At 44.0% G+C, this 24,965-nt stretch overlaps 1 protein-coding gene and 1 long non-coding RNA gene across 5 annotated transcripts in view; one reads left to right on the top strand and one right to left on the bottom strand.

Moving 5' to 3' along the window:
- SEMA4G (semaphorin 4G) overlaps positions 1-24,965 on the top strand; it is a 441,977-nt gene that overhangs the window by 350,694 nt on the left and 66,318 nt on the right. The window lies entirely within an intron of this gene.
- Positions 1-24,965, bottom strand: part of LOC135056570 (uncharacterized) — a 66,011-nt gene that overhangs the window by 25,985 nt on the left and 15,061 nt on the right. The window lies entirely within an intron of this gene.

Raw genomic sequence — 24,965 nt, 5'->3', positions numbered from 1 at the left:
TGCATTTTATCAGCTCATATTTATCTGAGTGTATTGAAAACTAACTAACTTACCCGCTGCTTCAATGCTGCTGGAACATACTGAGTTTTTGGATTTGAATGGTACTGTAGGTAATACACCCTCTCCCACATGTCTATATGCACCTAGTAGACTCCTTTCTTCATTGTACATTCCTGCATTTTCAGGACATTTGTTTCTGCCACATAGTATATAATACAGGTTATGGACAGTCATCTGAGCTTGTGCAACATTTAATGAGACAGTGACCCTGTGTTAGTAAGGACTCGCGTGTGCTTAGGAATTTCGAAACGTTTGGAGCAGATGTATTAACCTGGATAAGGGATAAAGAAGTGATAAAGCAGTGATAAATGCAAGGTGATAACGCACCACCCAATCATTACTGATTTGAAAAATGACTAGCCGGTGTGTTATCACCTTGCACTTATCACTGCTTTATCACTTCTCCAGGCTTAATACATCTGTCCCTTTGTGTGGGAGGTTTTATGATCCCACACCTGTGCTAAGCAATCATCTTTACCATATCTTACCATATCTGTGTCAATGCTCCATAGTATTCCAGAGAAAATGTTACACCTACACCTGAGGGTCTCCTGTGGATTTTTTTTTATTTATTTCTTTTGTTAATAACCTCTGCTTTACTTTGTTAGGTCTGCTACTGTAACTCTAGACACTTGTGGTAATATGGTGGACATTGGGAGTAATTCAGATCTGATCGCAGCAGCAAATTTGTTAGCTAATGGACAAGACCATGTGCACTGCAGATATAACATGATATAACATGTGCAGAGAGAGTTAGATTTGGGTGGGTTATTAAATACTGGCTGCTTTATTTTTACACTGAAATTTAGATTTGAGTTTGAACAGAGCCCACCCAAATATAACTCTCTCTGCACATGTTATATCTGACCCCCCCCCCCCCCCTCCCCCCCGCAGTGCTCATGGTTTTTGCCCATTAGCCAACAAATTTGCTGCTGTGATCAGATCTGATTTAGGGGTCTATTTACTAAAGGGGGGTACACACGGAGATCTGTGCTTAAAATCTACGCAATCTGACCAGATTGCTTAGATTTTAAGCACAGATCTGTCGTGTGTATGCCCCCCAGCGATAGTGTTCTATATAGTGGGTCACTCACTGCAGCGTTCTGTGAAGTGAGCGGGCCCGGTCGTCCCCCCTCCCTCGCTCGGCACATAGCGCTGTGCTGAGCAGGGGGAGAGATGTGTGCTGAGCGGTCTGTGTGTTAAGATCGCTCAGCACAAATCTCTCCCGTCAGTACTGGCCTTAAGCCTTGGATGGAGATAAAGTCGCTGGTGATAAAGTACCAGCCAATCGGCAACTTCTCCACTGGCTCACTTCTCCACTTTTATCACTGCTTAGTACATCTCCCCCACTGTGCCTTATTCCTAGTGTATCTTTACACAAAATGATCACCTGTGCTGTGTATAAGTGTATATTTTCTAAACTCAGGATTACCTGTTTCATAATACATTGTTTAGAATAGACCGTGAACTCTGCCTGTAATGAGTTCAGTCTGGATAAAACTTGTGCAGGGCAGGTATGAATTCAGCAAAGTTGTTGGAGCCATACAGACCTGATATACTGTATCTAGACCAAATGCTCAGCTGCTTACTCATCCTTAGTAATCTTGGCTATTTTAGCAAAATGTCCTCCAAGAAGACTATGCACATTGTGTAAATTAGCATGTTAGTAAGTAACTGGGAACAGTAGTCCTGTATTGGCAATTTCAATCATTGGTTGTTTTTTTTGTATGTCGACATAGGTTGACATGGACACGTATAAGTGTAACGCATGCGCTCGCCATGCTACAAGCACAGTGCCTCGCTGCGCTTGGCACACTGTTATATTCCAACTCCAGGTCCACTGGGATGGTAAAGTATGAACAAGTCGGTTTCAATGAAAAACTCATGTCGACTTTTTGACATGTCGGTATTTTGACCTTGTCGGTATTTTAAATGTCTTTATTTTGACCTTGTCGGAATTTTGACCGTTGGTCAATGGGTGTCTGTATTTTGACCGTCGAGATTATGATTGTAGGTAAATTAACCGCATCCCACCAATAGTAGTGATATTTCTTCAATTGCCACAACTTTTAAAAGTGCCACTCATTTACCTTTCATTTTTTGTCTCAAAATGCCCCATAGGTTCAGCGCCTAATCCAGTATTCCCTCACATGTCCTCTACCCCACTGCCCTTCCCTACATGACCCCAACTGAAGTCACACAGTCTCCACAAGCCCATAAATCAGTGCACTCCATACATGCCTCCATTCACTGGCACTGATCTTCATGTACCCAGTCACTGGCACTCCCCACATGCCCCATTGGCAGTCTAATAAAACTATACCTTGCAGCCACACTTCTATTGGTAATAATGCAGATGGCAAGTCAGATAAGGAGCAGCCGTTTTGGGACTGTAGGTGAAGGCTCGTCTGACTGCCCTTGAGCCACTTTTGCCCAACTCTGGCCTGTGACACAATTGGTGACGAAAAGTGGTCACCATGTACCTTGGTGACTAGATCATGTTGTACCTTATGGCCCAGATTGATTCCACATCCACCAACGAATCCATGCTCGTTATGACAGACCAATTTAAAATACATCCCTAACAATAGTGCATTGTTCTATAACACAGCCCACAATTATCATGTAACAGGGGCTTTCCAGCAACAGCAGGATTGTGTAAAATTCTGAAATCTACAGCGCATGTGTTACCGAGTGTACACACAAAGGTGCTGTCATGACAGACTGTATGAGAAAGGTGGCGGAAAAGTAATGGACGTTCCTGGAGGTGACCAGGAGGTGGCTAGAAGTGTATACAAAAATGGCCCGTTCAGTGGGTGTATTATAGGAGTGTCGCTGGCGTGTCATTACAAGTTCTGCGCTCACAGACACACAGTGACAAGCAGTGGAGGCCGTGGCCAGAGGGAGACACTGCAGCAGCCATGAGGCCGGTGCAAGTTTCCATGCTGCAACTGATAGTATAAGGAAGCACCAATTAGTATTACAGCGTGCACGGGCTCTGAAAGTGGGCGTCTCAGTTCTTGCATATTCGGCCACATGACTGTATATAAGGAAAGGAGCTTGTAGGTCCTTTGCATAGAGTCGCAGATAGGCTACTGCCAGTAGACACTGCTGTGTGCACTTTTGCATGTGACTGTTAATCAGGCCCATTATGTGGTGGTGTAAGGCTGCATAAAGTAGGCCCCTGCTCCCATGCCATGATGTGGGCAAAAGCTGAGATGTCTCTGAATAGCTGATATGCTGTTGGTGGGACATAGGCTCTGTATGTGCATGGATATACTGTAAGTTTGGTACAGTGTGTCAGGGCTTAAAACTTGCGACTGGTTTGTGGTCACATGACTGGTGTCAGCACACATGAATGGTGTTTGGGCACATGACTGGTGGATGGTCACATGATTTGTGTCTGGGCACATGACTGGTGTGCGGTCAAATGACTTTAAAGTGCACCAGTCACCATCACACAGTGGACATGTCCATTATGTGGGCTGAACTAATAACCATGGACAGTCTCGGTGATAGTCACATGATATTGATTTCTGCTCCCACTCTGTGTAGGTGACTTTTACCTTCAGCTCGTCTGTTTTCCACATTTGTTTGCTTATATCTGGCAAGAATTTTGATTTCCTGTTGTATTTTGTGTTTGGAAATCTTCCTGTCTTATCAGTAATTGCAAAGAATACAATGCTATATAATACACTGAATTCCTGCCAATGTTTCTTATATCTAGTATAATGGTGTCATAGCATCAGTTTTATCAGACTTGTTGCTTGTGTTAACAGAAGGCAATAAACACACCCTTTTACTCCGCTGTTCCCAAACATCACCAAATTGCACACATTTGCCCAATTTAAAGATCAGTCATAAATGTGTAAACGTTAAAAACGTTATCTGGAAAGTGCTATTACAGAACATGTTTTCCCTGTGATCTCATTTATATAGTGTTACAAGCCATCAGATGCAATGCAAGCAGATGGCAAATGGCTTCAATTCTTATCACTTTCTGAAACATTTCCTCTTGCATAAGTCATTTAATCATTGTAAATGTATATTGAACTTTTGTTATGACTGTCATGTGACTAAGCGGGGGCAATACTAAGTAGCCTTGTTTCACTAAAATATATATCTATACTAACTTACAAGGGAATGGTGCCCACTGGTCAAAACTTAACCTTGCTGTGAAATATGTCTGCGTTGTATATAGAGTATATTGAAGGGCGGCATGTAATTTCCTAGAGGAGCATATATCACTGCATCAGGAACACATGTTGGAGCTGGAACTCATGTACTTGTGTAGGTCAGCATTGTGCCCATAGGAGATAACGTATAAAAAAATGCTGGTTTGTTTTGCGCACATACTGTATCTTGAGTGTTTTCTCACTGGAGCTGAAAGTGCGCACTGACGCGGGATGCAGAGTCATTTACACTTGTAACTGTTGGGGAATCACGGGCTGTACAGAGTTGAGTGTACACATAAGTTCACCTGTTTTCGGATAGATGTATTGCACCAGTGAAAGGGCTGGTGAACCTGCGCACATCGATAATGGGAACAACGGCCGTGTTCCCAAGCATACGGATATGGGTGGGTGGTCCGACTGCAGCAATGCATATAACAATACTTATGGGTCAATATTTTTTCTCTATCGTCCTAAGTGGATGCTGGGGTTCCTGAAAGGACCATGGGGTTCCTGAAAGGACCATGGGGAATAGCGGCTCCGCAGGAGACAGGGCACAAAAAAGTAAAGCTTTACTAGGTCAGGTGGTGTGCACTGGCTCCTCCCCCTATGACCCTCCTCCAGACTCCAGTTAGATTTTGTGCCCGAACGAGAAGGGTGCAATCTAGGTGGCTCTCCTAAAGAGCTGCTTAGAGAAAGTTTAGTTTAGGTTTTTTTCTTTACAGTGAGTCCTGCTGGCAACAGGATCACTGCAACGTGGGACTTAGGGGGAAAGTAGTAAACTCACCTGCATGCAGAGTGGATTTGCTGCTTGGCTACTGGACACCATTAGCTCCAGAGGGATCGAACACAGGCCCAGCCGTGGAGTCCGGTCCCGGAGCCGCGCCGCCGACCCCCTTGCAGATGCTGAAGCGTGAAGAGGTCCGGAAACCGGCGGCTGAAGACTCCTCAGTCTTCATAAGGTAGCGCACAGCACTGCAGCTGTGCGCCATTTTCCTCTCAGCACACTTCACTGGGCAGTCACTGAGGGTGCAGAGCGCTGGGGGGGGGCGCTCTGAGAGGCAAATATAAACCTTATACAAGGCTAAAAATACCTCACATATAGCCCATAGGGGCTATATGGAGATATTTAACCCCTGCCTGACTGGAAAAATAGCGGGAGAAGAACCCGCCGAAAAAGGGGCGGGGCCTATCTCCTCAGCACACGGCGCCATTTTCTGTCACAGCTCCGCTGGTCAGAACGGCTCCCAGGTCTCTCCCCTGCACTGCACTACAGAAACAGGGTAAAACAGAGAGGGGGGGCACATTAATGGCTATATATATATATATTAAAGCAGCTATAAGGGAGCACTTAATATAAGGATATCCCTTGTATATATAGCGCTTTGTGGTGTGTGCTGGCAGACTCTCCCTCTGTCTCCCCAAAAGGGCTAGTGGGTCCTGTCTTCATTAGAGCATTCCCTGTGAGTTTGCGGTGTGTGTCGGTACGTGGTGTCGACATGTATGAGGACGATATTGGTGTGGAGGCGGAGCAATTGCCAAATATGCAGATGTCACCCCCCAGGGGGTCGACACCAGAATGGATGCCTTTATTTGTGGAATTACGTGATGGTTTATCTTCCCTTAAACAGTCAGTTGAGGACATGAGGCGGCCGGACAATCAATTAATGCCTGTCCAGGCGCCTCAAACACCGTCAGGGGCTGTAAAACGCCCTTTGCCTCAGTCGGTCGACACAGACCCAGACACGGGCACTGATTCCAGTGACGACGGTAGAAATTCAAACGTATTTTCCAGTAGGGCCACACGTTATATGATTTTGGCAATGAAGGAGACGTTACATTTAGCTGATACTACAGATACCGTAAAACAGGGTATTATGTATGGTGTGAAAAAACTACAAACAGTTTTTCCTGAATCAGAAGAATTAAATGACGTGTGTGATGAAGCGTGGGTTGCTCCTGATAAAAAGTTGATAATTTCAAAAAAGTTATTGGCATTATACCCTTTCCCGCCAGAGGTTAGGGCGCGCTGGGAAACACCCCCTAAGGTGGACAAGGCGCTCACACGCTTATCCAAACAAGTGGCGTTACCCTCTCCTGAGACGGCCGCACTTAAGGATCCATCAGATAGAAAGATGGAAGTTATTCAAAAGAATATATACACACATGCAGGTGTTATACTACGACCAGCTATAGCAACTGCCTGGATGTGCAGTGCTGGAGTAGTTTGGTCAGAATCCCTGATTGAAAATATTGATACCCTAGATAGGGACAATGTTTTACTGTCGTTAGAACAAATAAAGGATGCATTTATCTATATGCGTGATGCACAGAGGGATATTTGCACACTGGCATCTCGGGTGAGTGCTATGTCCATTTCAGCCAGAAGAGCCTTATGGACACGACAGTGGACAGGCGATGCGGATTCAAAACGTCACATGGAGGTTTTGCCGTATAAAGGGGAGGAGTTATTTGGAGTTGGTCTATCAGACTTGGTGGCCACGGCTACTGCCGGGAAATCCACTTTTTTACCTCAAGTCACTCCCCAACAGAGAAAGGCACCGACCTTTCAACCGCAGCCTTTTCGCTCCTACAAAAATAAGAGAGCAAAGGGCTTGTCGTACCTGCCACGAGGCAGAGGAAGAGGGAAGAGACACCAACAGGCAGCTCCTTCCCAGGAACAGAAGCCCTCCCCGGCTCCTGCAAAAACCTCAGCATGACGCTGGGGCCTCTCAAGCGGACTCGGGGACAGTGGGGGGCCGTCTCAAAAATTACAGCGCGCAGTGGGCTCACTCGCAGGTAGACCCCTGGATCCTGCAGATAATATCTCAGGGGTACAGGTTGGAATTAGAGACGGATCCTCCTCATCGTTTCCTGAAGTCTGCCTTACCAACCGTCTCTTCCGAAAGGGAGAGGGTGTTGGAAGCCATTCACAAGCTGTACGCTCAGCAGGTGATAGTCAAAGTACCCCTATTACAACAAGGAAAGGGGTATTATTCCACTCTATTTGTGGTACCGAAGCCGGATGGCTCGGTAAGGCCTATTCTAAATCTGAAGTCCTTGAACCTCTACATAAAAAAGTTCAAGTTCAAGATGGAGTCACTCAGAGCAGTGATAGCGAACCTGGAAGAAGGGGACTTTATGGTATCCTTGGACATCAAGGATGCGTATCTACACGTTCCGATTTACCCCGCACACCAGGGGTACCTCAGGTTCATTGTTCAAAACTGTCACTATCAGTTTCAGACGCTGCCGTTCGGATTGTCCACGGCGCCTCGGGTCTTTACCAAGGTAATGGCCGAGATGATGATTCTTCTTCGAAGAAAAGGCGTATTAGTTATCCCATACTTGGACGATCTCCTAATAAGGGCAAGGTCCAGAGAACAGCTGGAGACAGCTTTAGCACTATCTCAAGAGGTGCTAAGACAACACGGGTGGATTCTGAATATTCCAAAATCCCATTTAATCCCGACAACTCGTCTGCTGTTCCTAGGAATGATTCTGGACACGGTTCAGAAAAAGGTTTTCCTTCCAGAGGAAAAAGCCAAGGAGTTATCCGATCTGGTCAGGAACCTCCTAAAACCAGGAAAAGTGTCAGTACATCAATGCACAAGAGTCCTGGGAAAAATGGTGGCTTCTTACGAAGCAATTCCATTCGGCAGATTCCATGCAAGAATATTCCAAAGGGATCTGTTGGACAAATGGTCAGGGTCGCATCTGCAGATGCACCTGCGAATAACCCTGTCACCAAAGACAAGGGTGTCACTTCTGTGGTGGTTGCAGAAGGCTCACCTATTAGAAGGCCGCAGATTCGGCATTCAGGATTGGATCCTGGTGACCACGGACGCCAGCCTGAGAGGCTGGGGAGCAGTCACACAAGGAAGAAACTTCCAGGGAGTATGGACGAGTCTGGAAAAGTCTCTTCACATAAACATTCTGGAACTAAGAGCAATCTACAATGCTCTAAGCCAGGCGGAACTTCTCCTGCAAAGAAAGCCGGTGTTGATTCAGTCGGACAACATCACGGCGGTCGCCCATGTAAACAGGCAGGGCGGCACAAGAAGCAGGAGTGCAATGGCAGAAGCTGCCAAGATTCTTCGCTGGGCGGAGAATCACGTGATAGCACTGTCAGCAGTGTTCATCCCGGGCGTGGACAACTGGGAAGCAGACTTCCTCAGCAGACACGATCTTCATCCGGGAGAGTGGGGTCTACATCCAGAAGTCTTCAACATGTTAATAGACCGTTGGGAAAGACCAATTGTAGACATGATGGCGTCTCGCCTCAACAAGAAACTGGACAAATATTGCGCCAGGTCAAGAGATCCACAGGCAATAGCTGTGGACGCACTGGTAACTCCTTGGGTGTACCAGTCAGTGTATGTGTTTCCTCCTCTGCCGCTCATACCAAAGGTATTGAAGATCATACGGCAAAGAAGAGTAAGAACAATACTAGTGGTTCCGGATTGGCCGAGAAGGACTTGGTATCCGGAACTTCAAGAGATGCTCACGGACGAACCGTGGCCTCTACCTCTGAGAAGGGACCTGCTACAGCAGGGTCCCTGTCTTTTTCAAGACTTACCGCGGCTGCGTTTGACGGCATGGCGGTTGAACGCCAGATCCTAAAAGGGAAAGGCATTCCAGAAGAAGTCATTCCTACCTTGATTAAGGCACGGAAGGAAGTCACCGTGAAACATTATCACCGCATTTGGCGAAAATATGTAGCGTGGTGCGAGGATCGGAGGGTTCCGACGGAGGAATTCCAACTGGGTCGTTTCCTACATTTCCTGCAATCAGGATTATCTATGGGTCTCAAATTGGGATCCATTAAGGTTCAAATTTCGGCCCTGTCAATATTCTTCCAAAAAGAATTGGCCTCTGTCCCTGAGGTCCAGACTTTTGTCAAGGGAGTACTGCATATACAGCCTCCTGTGGTGCCTCCGGTGGCACCGTGGGATCTAAATGTAGTTTTAGATTTCCTCAAATCCCATTGGTTTGAACCATTGAAAAAGGTGGATTTGAAATATCTCACATTGAAAGTGACTATGTTACTAGCCCTGGCCTCTGCCAGGAGAGTATCTGAATTGGCGGCTTTATCTTATAAAAGTCCTTATCTAATCTTCCATTCGGATAGGGCAGAACTGCGGACTCGTCCGCATTTTCTCCCTAAAGTGGTATCAGCATTTCATCTGAACCAACCTATTGTGGTGCCTGCGGCCACTAGCGACTTGGAGGACTCCAAGTTGTTGGACGTTGTCAGAGCCTTAAAAATATACATTGCAAGGACGGCTGGAGTCAGAAAATCTGACTCGCTGTTTATATTGTATGCACCCAACAAGTTGGGCGCACCTGCTTCTAAGCAGTCGATTGCTCGTTGGATTTGTAACACAATTCAACTTGCACATTCTGTGGCAGGCCTGCCACAGCCTAAAACTGTAAAAGCCCACTCCACAAGGAAGGTGGGCTCATCTTGGGCGGCTGCCCGAGGGGTCTCGGCATTACAACTCTGCCGAGCAGCTACGTGGTCGGGGGAGAACACGTTTGTAAAATTTTACAAATTTGATACCCTGGCAAAGGAGGACCTGGAGTTCTCTCATTCGGTGCTGCAGAGTCATCCGCACTCTCCCGCCCGTTTGGGAGCTTTGGTATAATCCCCATGGTCCTTTCAGGAACCCCAGCATCCACTTAGGACGATAGAGAAAATAAGAATTTACTTACCGATAATTCTATTTCTCGGAGTCCGTAGTGGATGCTGGGCGCCCATCCCAAGTGCGGATTATCTGCAATACTTGTACATAGTTATTGTTAACTAATTCGGGTTATTGTTAAGGAGCCATCTTTAAGAGGCCCTTTCTGTTGTTATACTGTTAACTGGGTTTAGATCACAAGTTGTACGGTGTGATTGGTGTGGCTGGTATGAGTCTTACCCGGGATTCAAAATGCCTCCCTTATTGTGTATGCTCGTCCGGGCACAGTACCTAACTGGAGTCTGGAGGAGGGTCATAGGGGGAGGAGCCAGTGCACACCACCTGACCTAGTAAAGCTTTACTTTTTTGTGCCCTGTCTCCTGCGGAGCCGCTATTCCCCATGGTCCTTTCAGGAACCCCATGGTCCTTTCAGGAACCCCAGCATCCACTACGGACTCCGAGAAATAGAATTATCGGTAAGTAAATTCTTATTTTCTTTGCAAGCCATGACGGAGCAATTACGGTTGACTTGCATTCAGCTCAGCATTAGCCCCATAGTGTGGTGCATTAGTTGGACTGAAATCAGGTCCAGATTAACAAAGGGGCGCTTGGTACTACAGCGACGGGTCTCGACATAGAAATACACCCATTCTTTTGACAATATGGTGATGGGTGACACGGTCGGCATAAATATTGAAATCGTTTTTCTATTTCGCCCAAAATGCAGCATTTTTCTACTTTTATATATTTTTATAAAGACCTTGGGGCTGATAGTGTAGTTGGAATAAATGCCCACATAGCACTGGCCACACCCAGACGGGTTGGGTACGGGATACCAGCAGTGAGGATGCCGGAGGTCAGAATACTGACACCGGAATCCCAACTGCCAGAATCTTAACAGGTATGAACAACTAAACTAACCCTAACTCTAGCCCTCCCCTCCCCACAGCCTAACCCTAACCCTCTTCTAGTGTCTAACCCTTCTCGCTTAGCCTAACCCTTCCCTAGTGTCTAATCCTCCCCCCTTAGCCTAACCTTAACCCTCCCCGATATACTGTACTTACGTTCAGGATTCCAGCTGTCGGGATTCCACCGTGGGCATTCTGACTGGTGTATGGATTCTGGTGCAGGTTTCTGACTCCATCAGGATGCCAACTACATCCCACCCACACAGGACTGGTGACACCCACATGGCACTAGCAACACTATACAGGACAGCAGTGACTCCGGACCAAGGGGACTTCTTTTCCGGCAACAAAGCTTTGGAGCCTAGCTGGAGTGCTTAACCGGAAAAGCACTCAGCAAAACAACACCAGCGGCTCCTTTCACCGGGTAAGAATACCCCATAAACTTCATTTGGACCTGCAATAGTCATTTTTTACTGTAGAAAGGATCTACCTGCATTATTTTTATATTTGGTTTTATTTATTGTGATCTAATCGTGTATAATCAATTGTTCATTTTTGTTCAAACCGTTTAAAGTTGTTCAGAAACTCCTAGCGCCCTCATTGTGGTATCACATCCTATCCATTCACACACTATACAGGACAGCTCGCAGCTCATCTACTTCTCACAGTAGACCCTTGATCAGTGACTTAGAATAAGTACATGAGGCCCTAGTTAGGGAAGCCAAGAATTGGGCTAACCTTAGAACAATACTGGGATTATTGATCCCCTTCCTTGCAGCATAGTCATTCCATAAAAAGGAATGATGGCCTGGGTCCTAGCAGCATATGCTGCGTATCCTGGCTAGTTCGTCTGGCACCTCCGCTTGCCACAGGAGAGGCTCCGCTACTTGGACTGCTGGGGCCCTACCATTCTGGTAATGCTCCTCTGGCTAAAGTTAAACCCCGACTGTAATAATCCAACACTAATCCTTGCTGCATTTGTTTAGCTTCTGTCATGGAGGAACAGTGAGGTTTAGGGTGGCCAATCCCAGGATTGGGATCGGCAGGATCCCGGGATTTTGGTCAAAAATTGTCTAGGATTCAATCCCGGGATTGGGGCTTCCAATCCCGGGGATTTCGGGATTCGGAAGCCCCTTTGTTTTTTCAGTGCCGTGCATCGTTGAGCATCCTCAGGAGGCTCAGACGCTGCCCGGCTCCCCCTGCTCACCTCCTCCTGTCCCCGGCTGTGCGCACTGTGCAGCGTGACGTAAAGTCATAGATCGCGCTGCACAGCCAGCCGCCCACCAATTGGTCCTCAGCACCTGCATCGGCCCGCAACTCAGCAGCCACCCGCCCACCCAGTCAGGTGAGGGTAAATTATGTGGGACTGGGGGCAGGGTGCGGCAGTGGTGGCAGATAATGCAAAGGAACCAATCCCGGGTATCTGGGAATCCCGGGATTGATAATTTTTCAATCCCGATTCCCCGGGATTGAAAAAATGGCCCTGGAATGGGCATCCTAGTGAGGATGTGTTTATTAAAAAAAAAAAAAAAAGACACCTGCTAATTAACAATAAAATCTGAAATAGATTGTAAGATCTTCTGGGCAGGGAGCCCTCATTTCCTCTTTTTCAGTGGCATAATTTTTCTTCTTTTACTCTATTCCACAGGTTCTCAAACTCGGTCCTCAGGACCCCACACAGTGCATGTTTTGCAGGTCTCCTCACAGAATAGAGTGACAGAATTAGCTCCACTGTGGACCTTTTAAAATGTGTCAGTGAGTAATGAGTACACCTGTGCACCTGCTGGGTTACCTAGAAAACGTTACCTGTTTGGGGTCCTGAGGACTGAGTTTGAGAACCTATGCTCTATTCCAGGGGCGGCCAACCAGTCAGTGACAAAGAGCCAAAAAACCTTGTTAGGTACGTCAAAGAGCCGACATCGAGCCGAAGGCGCGCATGCAAAAATGGAATGTGGCCTTGTGCCTGCTAGACCACACCCCTGGTATAAAATACATTGAAAAAAACAGAACGACATAAAATAAAAACATTTAAAGTCAGATCCATTGAAAAAGCCACTTTCACATAAAATAATTGAAAAAGCCAGATTCACATAATAAACTTAAGTTCCCCCATGTGTCACTCCAGACAGCTCCCCATGTGACACTCCTGCTAGCACCCTCCTATGTCATTCCAGCCAGCTCCCCATGTGACACTCCTGCTAGCACCCTCCTATGTCACTCCTGCCAGCACCCCCCATGTCACTCCAGCCAGCTCTCCCATGTGTCACTCCTGCTACCACCCTCCTATGTCACTCCAGCCAGCTTTCCCATGTGTCACTACTTCCAGCACTCTCCTTCATCACTCCAGTCACCTCCTCCATGTGTCACGCCTGCCAGGACCCTTCTGTGTCACTCCAGCCAGCTCCGCCTTGTGTCACTCTAGCCCACCCTCATGTGTCACTAAAGTTCCACCACCAAGTTGTGCTATTGCTGCAACCCCTAATGCGTTCTCTGTTTGCCAGTGGGTGTCTCGCCTCTAGTATCTGGCTCCTTCAATTTCCAGTCCCTGTAGTGCTGCTGCATGTCTGGCTGGAGTGTAGCAGTTTCTGTATCTGTTGTGGTCACATGATTTAGAGTGTTGGGAGCCACATTTAAAGAAAGAAAGAGCCTCATGCGGCTCAAGAGCCACTGGTTGGCCACCGCTGCTCTATTCCATTGTGAGTTGTATCTATGGGCCTAATTCAGACCTGATCGCAACATTTTCCTCTAATGGGCAAAACCATGTGCACTGCAGATGTAACATGTGCAGAGCGAGTTAGATTTGGGTGGGGTTTGTTCAAACTGAAATCTAAATTGCAGTGTAAAAATAAAGCAGCCAGTATTTACCCTGCACAGAAACAAAATAATCCACCCAAATCTAACTCTCTCTGCACATGTTATATCTGCCCCACCTGCAGTGCACATGGTTTTGCCCATTAGAGAAAGATTTTGCTTTTGCGATCAGGTCTGAATTAGGCCCTATGTAAAGTGCTGTGTTCACTGGTGTTGATAAGTAATATGTGGTAACTGAAATATAAGACTAATATCAGAGAGCATAGGCTGGCAGTGGACTGATCTGCAATAAAATCAATACATTCACCATAGATTACCCCTATGCAAATACCGTACACAAGGAGTGTTCTAAAGGAATTTGGTTATAAACTTGAGGAGTCAACACTGCTTTCTTGTTATCTATGAGATAAATTAGTAGCTTTATTGGATACAAAGTAACACTTTTGGGTAAACACAGACCGTTACGGATTACTCATTGCTATAGCATTATTATACTGTAGATTAGATTAATAGATCGCAGAAGTTTTGTTCTATTTATTTATTATAGTTTGTGTACATTCCTAGCAGGGTCTGGACTGCAGCTATAGGGTGAAATTCAATTACCCGCGATAAAGCGTTAAGTTAACACATGCTGACTTAACAAACCTGTCAAATTAATTCTCCCATTTATCACACAATTCAGTTAGAAAACAGTGAAAAATGCATTCACGTCACAATGTGTTACAAGCGTTAAGTATAGGTGAAAATGGGGAGATCTGCCTGTAAATCCCCCCCTAAAAAAAAAAAGACAAACCAATATAGGATAACAGTATAGATATCAATTATTGGCCATCAAAAAAGTATTTGGGGGTTTTAAAATGTGTCAAATGGCTGCTATATGCATTATTATAAAACATTTTAAAAAAATATAGCAATTTTTGGTGTGCCAAATAAAAGCTCTACTCAAACTAGGGGTACATAAAAATGGGTAATAGTATAAATTTGGGTCATTTTAAGCTGCTTTTTTAAACACAACCAATAACTCCCACCTGCAGGTCTAAAAACACTTACCCCACTCCCCCATATACCCACTACACCCCCATATACCTGTCCCATACCTTGTACCCCAATTTCCACCATTTGCATTTTTTCACCCCAAAAATGGCATGTCATTATTGGCCAAATAAAAATAATTTAAACTTCCAAGTGCCTAATTAGTCATAAAGGGGGATGTCCCAGTGGACCTGAACCAAGTCCCAGCATTTTTACCTTAAAATAGGGATTTTCCCCAAATTTGCATCTGCTCAGGAGGTCGTGAAAAGTAATGCCAGTTAAAAGTTCTGGAGAATTAGCACGTGTAAAGTTTTGCGGCTAATCGAATAGGTCCGTTTTCGTGATTCACAATTAAAGCTTGCTTTACATGTGAAAACGGGTTATTGCAGCTAATTGAATTCCCCCTTAGTCTAATTAGTAGGTGTAATGGTGCTTATGTGCTAGCCTGTGTGCCACTGTACCCCAGTATCATTTAATGTCTCTAAAATTCTGCCACCATAGATACAGACCTAGTTCACTATTCTTTGAAGTGTCACAATTTATCCTGAACTTTAAATATTTTGAAAGTCCATACATTTGAAACAACTCTTTGAATCATTCTGTATTTGTACAGGTTGATTCAAAAGCAACAGTACACCCTTTTGTTTCAAAAACTGTGCAGAATATGGGAAAACTGACTTGGATTCAAGATGGCATCCATGTTCGGTACATACCCTAAAAGATAGCTCACCTCACCCATACCTTACTGGAGTATTTAGTTCTCCCATATCCTGCACAGTTTTTGAAACAAAATGGTGTACTGCGACTTTTGAATCACCCTGTATAAGTGTATGGTTATAATTCTAGTTGTTGGACATAATTCTATTGTTTGATTGGTAGAAATAATGGTTGAATGTTTAATATGTAACTACAGAAAGTGAACCAGTCATTGTTCAATTAGTAAGTTTCTTTGATGTATACTATGTAGACAAAATTGATTGGACACTAGCCGCAAATAGAGCAACAAGATATTGACGTCAGTACTTTGTAGGTCCACCACATGCAGTGATTATTGCTGACTGCCTTCTTGGCAAACTGTCCACAAGTTCCTGGACAACAGTAGGTTAAGATCTGGACTTGGTGTTGGCCTGTCCAGCCGGGTTACCGAATTCTCTGTATACCAGTCCAGCGTCACCCTGGAAATATGACTTTGTGCAGCCTACGATGATTACCTTTTCAAACTCTTTTTAGCTCCTTTCAGCAAGCCACTTTGTTAGCAAATGATCTAATCAGTGCCCCTCTTCCGTTCTAATACATTCACAACACGTGTCTGCAGCAGGAGCACACCATTTTGCTTGCTAGAAAAATTAAAAGATTAAAAAATTCTAGACCTAATATATGTGTGCTAACCTGAGCAGCTATCAGGACAGGTGTTAAAAGATGCTGCATAAATATGGCCTTGCATCAGGTTTCTTGTTTATACGGGGTGGAAAGTAGTTTAGTGAGTTGAGCTGGTTGCGTTGGCATGGCATGGATGTGTGCCTAGCGTAGGAAGCAGAATGCATTTGGGTGTCCATTGGTGAAAGCAGGGGAAATTATAGGCTGGATGTTGCTTAATGAGCTATTTCAAAGGGCAGTGCCACAGCTTTAACGGTTGAGCTCAAAGCCTTTCCCTATACAAACAACCTGATCTTTGTACGTCCTTAAGTGTGTCGGAGACCAGACAGCTGCCTATACTTTTAATGGGTTCTTTGCACCGTCCATGTAAACAGAGGAGTCATAATAGCACTGAAATGTACAATAGAGGCACATGTAATGAAGACATCCCAAATATCCTCTTAATCTCATGATTTACTGAAGACATATTTAAATCTTAAGCAAGCGGATTTTCGGAGAGAAAAGTAAATGTCTACATGAGTGAAGGGGTTGGCGTGCACTGATTGGTAGGCAGGACTGTACTTTTTGCACCATGCCCATTTCTCCAGCAATCCTGTCATTTATAGGGCAATGCATCCTAGGCTAAAGGCCAGTACTCACCAGCAGATGTGGGGAGAGATGCGGGATGTGTGCTGAGCATGCGGGGGGAGACGGGGGGGGGGGGGGGGCGCACATTTCAGCGACCTATCGCAGGCCAATCTAGCACCAGCGATAGCGATGCGTGGGGCTGCGCATCGCTATCGCTGTGAGGGGTACACACGGAGTGATTGCTTAGATTTTAAGCCGTGATCTAGTCAGATTGCTTATATTTTAAGCAGCGATCACTCCGTGAGTACCCCCCTTTACACATAAGCACCTCTGAAAGCTGGGCAATTGTTAGTATCATTTATGTGCTAACATATTACATAGTGCTGCACACTGAGGTGGATCACTGTACAAATAAATAACATACAGTAACTGGAAATAAACTGTAAAGTTGGATCTTCCCAAATGACTCGACAATCGAAGAGTTTGATACGTAAGTTAGGGGATAACAATTGTGGCCTTTGGCAGGATAGTGTATGGTTACTGACGCTCACTTTTAGGGTCAACTAGATTAAGGGCTTTAACCAGAAATACAAAAGGCTCAAGTCTGTCCAGTTGGTCTATAAATAAGGCGTTCTTCAATAATCAATAGATTTTTATTACACCAATTAAAGTTAATGCCTTTCAATGAATGCTGTCCAGGGCAACGCAATGCTGGGTGGATTGATTGGACCCTCGGGACATGTCAAAGAGGAAACTTAACTCCATATCCGGACAGCATAGACGTGTAATGGTTAGCATTACTCCCTCACAGCACTGAGGTCATGGGTTCAAATCCCACGATGGACATACTCTGTGGAGTTTGTATATTCTCCCCGTGCTTGCGTGGCTTTCCTCTGGGTACTCCTGTTTCCTGATTTTGCCTTGTAAAGAATTGCCGCTTTAAAAATATGGGCAGACTCGCACAAGCCCAGCACCTCCTGCAGCTTGCAGGCAATTACATTTAGCCCCAGGTCTGGAACCAGTAGTGTATCCGCATATATACATTTACTGATAGATTGTTTGATTTATATCTCATTAGTTCAAAATACAGACTGTTATGGCTTTTGCCGGTTACTGATACTGTAATGGGCTAAAATAAGTCAGAGGACCATTCAGAGTAATTAATACAAAAAGAGTATTTTTTTTTTCTTTTAGCAGAATGTAATCGCATGATATATCTCATTTATAACAACCAGCATTTTCCCACAACACTAGAGAATGACAGACTGAATGTTGCCCTGGGAATTGTGTGCAGACACACAGATCACTCCTTACTTCCCATTGGCTAGCACTGCATCAGGAACTGCCAATTATTAACATGAACAGAGCCAGAGATGCAGAAACATAAATCCTACTTGGGGACAGCAAATCTCATTAGGGCAAGATAAGGACCAATATCTGTCATGTAGGGCATTGTATGCGCCATAATAGTTATTTTTAAATCAACAGAGTGAAGTGTAGCTTTGAATTAGACAGATAAGTTCTGCTGTACTGAAAACAGCAATACAAGTGCTAATTTAGATTCTTAAAGCACAGCAGTAAACCTTACATAATTAAAAAGTAGTAATCCCCAACAATGGACTGAGTTGATGCAGCCATCCTATTATATAAACCAAGCCCTGTATATAGTTTGTGTTTGCTTCAATATATTCAATTAGTATATTACGAGCTTGAGTCATCTCCGAATCATATGAGTAAAGACTCCTTTATCTAGAAAACATAAAACCTTTTTCTTTTCTTTTTTTTATATGTCCATTTTAATAGTCTTGTTTTGGACTAAGAAGCCAAGAACACATACTATATTTATCTCAAGCATAGGAGCAGCAAGTTTAGCCAAGAATATTTCTGTTTTTTGTAAACCGAAGATGTTCCATAAATGGGTATATGGTTTCAAATGAAATATTTTTACATCTCTCCCAAACTCATCTGATCATTCCAAGTGTAGGTAACAACAGACTGTTAGCAGACCCCTTTTACATCAAACTGCCCGGCCAGATCAGAAGTATGTAACCACTAACGCATTATTGTATGTGAGTTCTCTGTAAATGCAGTGTACAGTGACAGGTCATATGCTGTATTTTCTCTACTAAAAATGAGAAATGTAGGGCTGGGATTGTCATTCTCCCATGAAACTTCAGTCTGTAAAGGGTAGTTAACCTAATTCTAGATTCTTGCAAATTAAGGCTTAAATGAGATACCAGACCAAGCATGTGATTTACACAAAATGTACTTTATAACAAACTAGGCATAAAACTGTGTTAAATACATTAAATGTTCCTACAGCTTGCATGATGCCCTACTTAGAGCAGTCAGCAGATCCAAATTCATCTGCCAAGCATCTTTGGGGATTTTAAAATGAACTTAACTAGAAGGTCTTCACTATTTTCAAGTAACTGGGGAAGTCAAATCCCACTCAAAACAAGTATAACATTCACTGTAGGAATACAAGGAGAAGTTTCTCAAAGCTTGGAGAGATATAAAGCACCAACCAATCGGCTAATAGCGGTCATTTATCAAAAACAACCTGTAACATGGCAGTTAGAAGCTGATTGGTTAATACATTATATTTCTCCCAAGCTTTGATAAATCTCCCCCACAGTGTGTTTTGCTGTATGTTCATAGAAGGGTGATATTTGCTATGGGGGATTCAAATGCTATACAGAGAATAAATTAGTAACAGCAACTTGTGGGTATATTTAATAAAAAATATATTTTTTTAAAGTAGGAAAATGTGATATTTACATTTTCTGGAGATGGAGTGACAGTTGCATCGCTGTCCAAAATCCAAACTGCCAGTGAGTCCCGGACAGTGATGTTTGGGGTAGTAGTTGGTGTGGTTCCCCTGTTTGAATTTTGGACTGCTCTGCAACTGTCACTCCATCTCCAGAAAATGTAAAGATCACATTTTCCTACTTTTGTTTAGATAAATATGCTTATTAAATATCCCCCTTGAAAATTATATTCTAGTCTGGTGTTCAAAATACATTATTTATTTTTATATATATATATATATATATATATATATATTTATTTTTACTTTTTTTAAATATATTTTGTATACTTGCTGCATTAATTGCCAATTTCCTGGAACTTCTCTAGATTGTGTTGTTGCATAAGCTGCCTCTGCTTCAGTCAAATTGTAGATAGGAGATATTCTGGTTTGAGCCATTGTGGTTTAATTTTCTTGAAGGGCCTTGCACAAAGAGTAGTAAGTACTAACAAGTATCATGGATCCCTCTGGCCTCAGTGTGCATGTATAAGTTTGCTTCTAAATGTATGATCTGTCAGAAATAAGTTCTGGACAATGTATGATGACAGCATGAAGAAGAATAGCATCTAGCGGCAGAAGGTTCTGTTCTTTATGCATCTGTGAGATCCTGGGGCTTAGCCAGAACATTACAGGTTCCATAGTAACAATTGTAAGGCACCCAGCACCAATGCTTTTTGGAGACACCCTCTCTCTACAGCAGTTGTGTATTTTATGCCCCTCAGTAGTTCTCTAGTTAATGTTCTTTCCCCACAGTAGTGCCCTAGTTGATGTTCTGTCCCATAGTAGTCCCCTAGTTGATGATCTGCCCCATACTAGTCCCCTAGTTGATTATCTGCCCCATTGTAGTCCCCTAGTTGATGTTCTGCCCCATAGTAGTGCCATAGAGGATGTTCTGCCGCATACTAGTGCCCTAGATGATGTTCTGCCCCATAGTAGTGCCCTAGATGATGTTCTGCCCCATAGTAGTGCCCTAGATGATGTTCTGCCCCATAGTAGTGCCCTAGATGATGATCTGCCCCATAGAAGTGCCCTAGTTGATGTTTTGCCCCATAGTAGTGCCCTAGTTGATGTTCTGTCCCATAGTAGTGCCCTAGTTAATATTCTGCCTTATAGTAGTGCCTTAGTTGATGTTCTGCCCCATAGTAGTGCCCTAGTTGATGTTAGACCCCATAGTAGTGCCCTAGTTTATGTTCTGCCCCATAGCAGTGCCCTAGTTAATTTTTTGCTTTTCATTTTTCACCTTGTTTGTGATGGCAATGCTTCAAGTACTCCATCCCTATTGGCAGTTTTTCAATCTTGCAGAACAGCCCCACATCTGCAGTGCATCAGGGCTGAGAAAATTGTCAGTTCCAGTGATTGTAGAGACAGGGGAGGAGGGTTGGGGGCACCTGCTAGTCCCAACCTGAAGGTAATATTTCTTAATGCAGATTTGAGTGAAGATCTTTTTCATTCTGGAACACGCCCCCTTCCTTGGACAGTCCTGATTTTGGAGCTCAGTCCATGCCCCCCAACTCACTTCACCTAAGCTGAAATCAAGGAGAAGCCAACTCTCCTACAATGTCATGCTTACTGATTAGCTCAGCTGTATCTGTGGTGGTGAACCAGGAGCACGGAAGATACATTTTATCAGTATAGAGCAATGGTTCCCAAACTGGGTACCTGCAGGGATGTCCTGGGTTGGGGGTCCCGGACCAGTTCAAATAATGTATGCTCATTGTAATAGACAAAACCTGTGCTTGTGGCTTCAATAATAAAATGTGGACAAACCGAAATGAATCCTGTCCCTCACCACATAACTGACCCTAGTGATGACATATAAAACAAATTACTTAATGAGATTTTTTTTCCCCCTCTAAATTTCTCAATAAGAAACTTCTCTGTAAATCGCTGTGAAATATGTTTGCGCTGTATAAATAACTGATAATAATAATAATAATAAAGTGGTTGCCAAGGGCGTAGCTACCCTAGGTGCAGGGAGTGCAGCTGCTATGGGGCCCAGATCTGAGAGGGGCCACCTTACCTGTCACTGTTACATGTGTTATATACATTTTTCACCATTGGGCGATACATAGGGGCCCTTACAAACTGGAGGGCATTATAATGGAACATAATATGAACTGGGACACTGTATTGTAGCACAATATGAAGCGGAGGCACTATAGTTTGGCATAATATGAACTGTGGGTATTATAATGTGGCATAATATGAACTGTGGGTATTATAATGTGGCATAACATGAACTGGGACACAGTAGGTGATAATGTAAATTGGGAGATACTGTGCTGCATAATGTGTACTGGCAGCACTAAAATGTGACATAATGTGAACTAGGGTACTACTATGGTCCATACAATAAACTAGGGAACTACTATGGGGCATAACATTAATCAAGGGACTACTATGGTTCAGAAAACAAACCAGGGCACTATTATATGGAGAATAAAATTAACAAATGTTATGGAGAGGTGTCTCTCTAGAAGCATTGGAACTGGGTCCCTTTCAAAATGTTGCTTTGGGACCCACAAAGTTCTGACTACCCCCTGATGGCTGCCTGTGGTGCATAAGCATCTGTACCCTGGTCCGCATCAATTTGCAATTGCATAATTAGTTCCTTACTATACTTGGCTTATGTTAGACCGGGTACAGATTAGGACGATGGGAAATTGGGCCAATGGTCCCTTTGTCCCAAACTATTTCTGATTACCCGTACACATTAAATTATTTAATGACCGACTGAACAAGGGGGATGATTCTGAGTTGTTCGCTCGCTAGCTGCTTTTAGCAGCATTGCACACGCTAAGCCGCCGCCCTCTGGGAATGTATTTTAGCTTAGCAGAATTGCGACCAAAAGATTAGCAGAATTGCGAATAGAAAATTCTTAGCAGTTTCTGAGTAGCTCGAGACTTACTCACAAATAGCGATCAGTTCAGTCTGTTTCGTTCCTGTTTTGACGTCACAAACACACCCAGCGTTCGGCCAGCCACTCCCCCGTTTCTCCAGACACTCCCGCATTTTTCCCTGGCACACCTGCGTTTTTCCGCACACTCCCAGAAAACGGACAGTTTCCGCCCAGAAACACCCACTTCCTGTCAATCAAACTACGATCACTTCAACGATAAAATCTTCGTTCGGGCGTGAGTAAATCTACTAAGTTTTGTGTTAAAATACTAACCGCATGCGCACTGCGAACCATGCGCATGCACATTTTTGCCTTAATCGCTCCGTTGCGAAAATCGGCAACGAGCGAACAACTCAGAATGACCCCCAATATGTTGTTCCATCCTTCACGGTCAATCAAAAGACCTTGTATGTCATCCACAGGAGCGCGCAATGGTGCATACACATTAGACCATATGCATCATTTGTTGTTCCAATACATCAAATTTTGACAATATCGTCCTTTCCTTTCTTTGTCCAGCTTATCAGACATAGCAAGCATTAACGCCAGCATCACGCAAGTCTGTATATTCATATATGTGTGGATCCGTTTTTTTTGGACGTGCAGAGAGTGATTTCACCAAAGATACGCTGCTACTCTCCAGCAAGGGTTTTTGTTAAATAGCATGGAGAAATCCCTGATCTCTGCTTTATGAAATGATACAATTCTGGGCCCTATTGCTCCAATGATAATTATGGTCTGTAGATCATAACACATAAGAGAGAGGATGTGAGTGCAGCATAGACAGAGGAGATAGAGGCCTGATCTGACAGTCTGGAGGGACAGGAGCTTGTAGGTGGAAGAGCTGGGCTATTTTAGGTTATCAGGGCTTATGTTGGAAGTAGATGGTTTAGAACATCGGTTCCCAATAGGTGATACACACCGGACTGCAGAGCTACTTCAAATTGAAGCTGCGGCTGGATGTAGGAGCTGCTATTGTGCTCGGATCCACCTCTCCAACAGTTAATACATAAATGTCTTGTGGGTCTGTGTTTGCTATTATGGCACATTGGTTACTGGTTACATTATTTTCTTGCTTTGCCTGTATTATGGTGATTGGTATTGCTGGGATTTGGTCATAGTAATAGCATGTTTCAAGTTTATATGATGTGACTGTATGGTATGTCCTGGAGCCAACAACTTTACTACCTAATACCCCTTTTACACCGCACAAATAACCCGGTATCGACCTGGCATATTGCCAGGTCGGCGTGCGGTGTGAAAGCGCCATGGTGTAATTTCTGGGTCGTTTGACCCGTTAATTCAACCTGGGAATAAAGCAGTGTTATTCCCAGGTTAAATGCCCGTACACTAGATAGGAAGAGGCGGAGATGAGCTCATCTCTCAGTGCCGCAGCCGGCTCCGCCCCCTCGCTGCTATGGCAACCCGCCCGGCATATTGCCAGGTCAGAGAAGCCTGCTGTAGCGTCCAATGCTGGATCCCACCTGGAAAGGGCCCGTTTCTAATTCTCGAGTGGGATCCGGCATTTGCAGTGTGAAAGGGGTATAACAAAAACAAACTTTTCTGGCGCGGACGGATGGGTGGGGGAGATTTATGAGACATGGGGTTACTCAAAAATGAAAGGCCTAATCAAGGGGTACGGGAGAGAAAAAAGGTTGGGAACCGCTGGTTTAGAAGAAACATTCTTTGCCAAGCTTGTAAAACTGCAAAGGTGAAATAATAATAGAAAGTTTTATGGGAAGGTTGTTATCTTTGGATACACAAATAAGAGAATAGATCTCCCTATATCATTTTATTATTGGTCTATAATTTATAAACGAACAGTCTTCTTACTTAGAATAGACATCATTGGAGAAAATGATTTACAAAATAAATGGACACCACATTCCACCCAGAGACATGAATGTATTTTATCTGCTTCTGATCACCATGGTTTCAAAACACACACTTATCAGTTACAATTTTGAAACAATATAAAACACCAACATTCTTTTAGGCTTATCATCCAAGCCCGCAGCATTCCAAGACATCTACTGAGTTTATCAGCCAATATTCACTGAAATCGGTTAGATCAGGACAAAACTGTAGATCCTTTCAGTCAGGAAAATGTATTGAGCACTGATTTGGGAAAATTGCTGTTTTTCTTTTTTGTTTTGCCTTTAATAATATCGCCCCTTTAAATTCAGGATTTTGCCAAATCCAAGTTCATTATAGTTGCATACTAATGATGCATACTACTGTAGTGAAATCACTTCCCCAACACTCACTCACTTTGCATACAGAATGGCATAAGAATAAGCGCAAAGCCAAAAATACAGCAACAAGTTCCATGGCGACTATAAATGGGAGGAAAAGGCCCCAGCTTCATAAAGGACATTTTAAAGCGAAAACTAAAGAACACTCTGCCTAGATCCTTCAGTATATTGTGCCTTTCCTTTGTTTAATTATTAAAACCTTTAAAAGATTCAAGGCAGTAGGAGATCCACTGTGCAGTCGTAGCTTCAATTCTATTTTAAACGATTATAGAGATTGACTGAGCAGAATATGTAAAAGTGTCCATTATAGATCACTCATGATCCCAGGAGTCCGGGGTTGGGCTAAAGGACGATTGACAGGCTGAGCAGCGCGTGGCATGCTGCGGTGGCT

The sequence above is a fragment of the Pseudophryne corroboree genome, chromosome 3 (genome assembly GCF_028390025.1).
Source record: "Pseudophryne corroboree isolate aPseCor3 chromosome 3, aPseCor3.hap2, whole genome shotgun sequence".
Taxonomy (NCBI): Eukaryota; Metazoa; Chordata; class Amphibia; order Anura; family Myobatrachidae; genus Pseudophryne; species Pseudophryne corroboree.
This window is presented reverse-complemented; position numbering and strand designations above follow the sequence as displayed.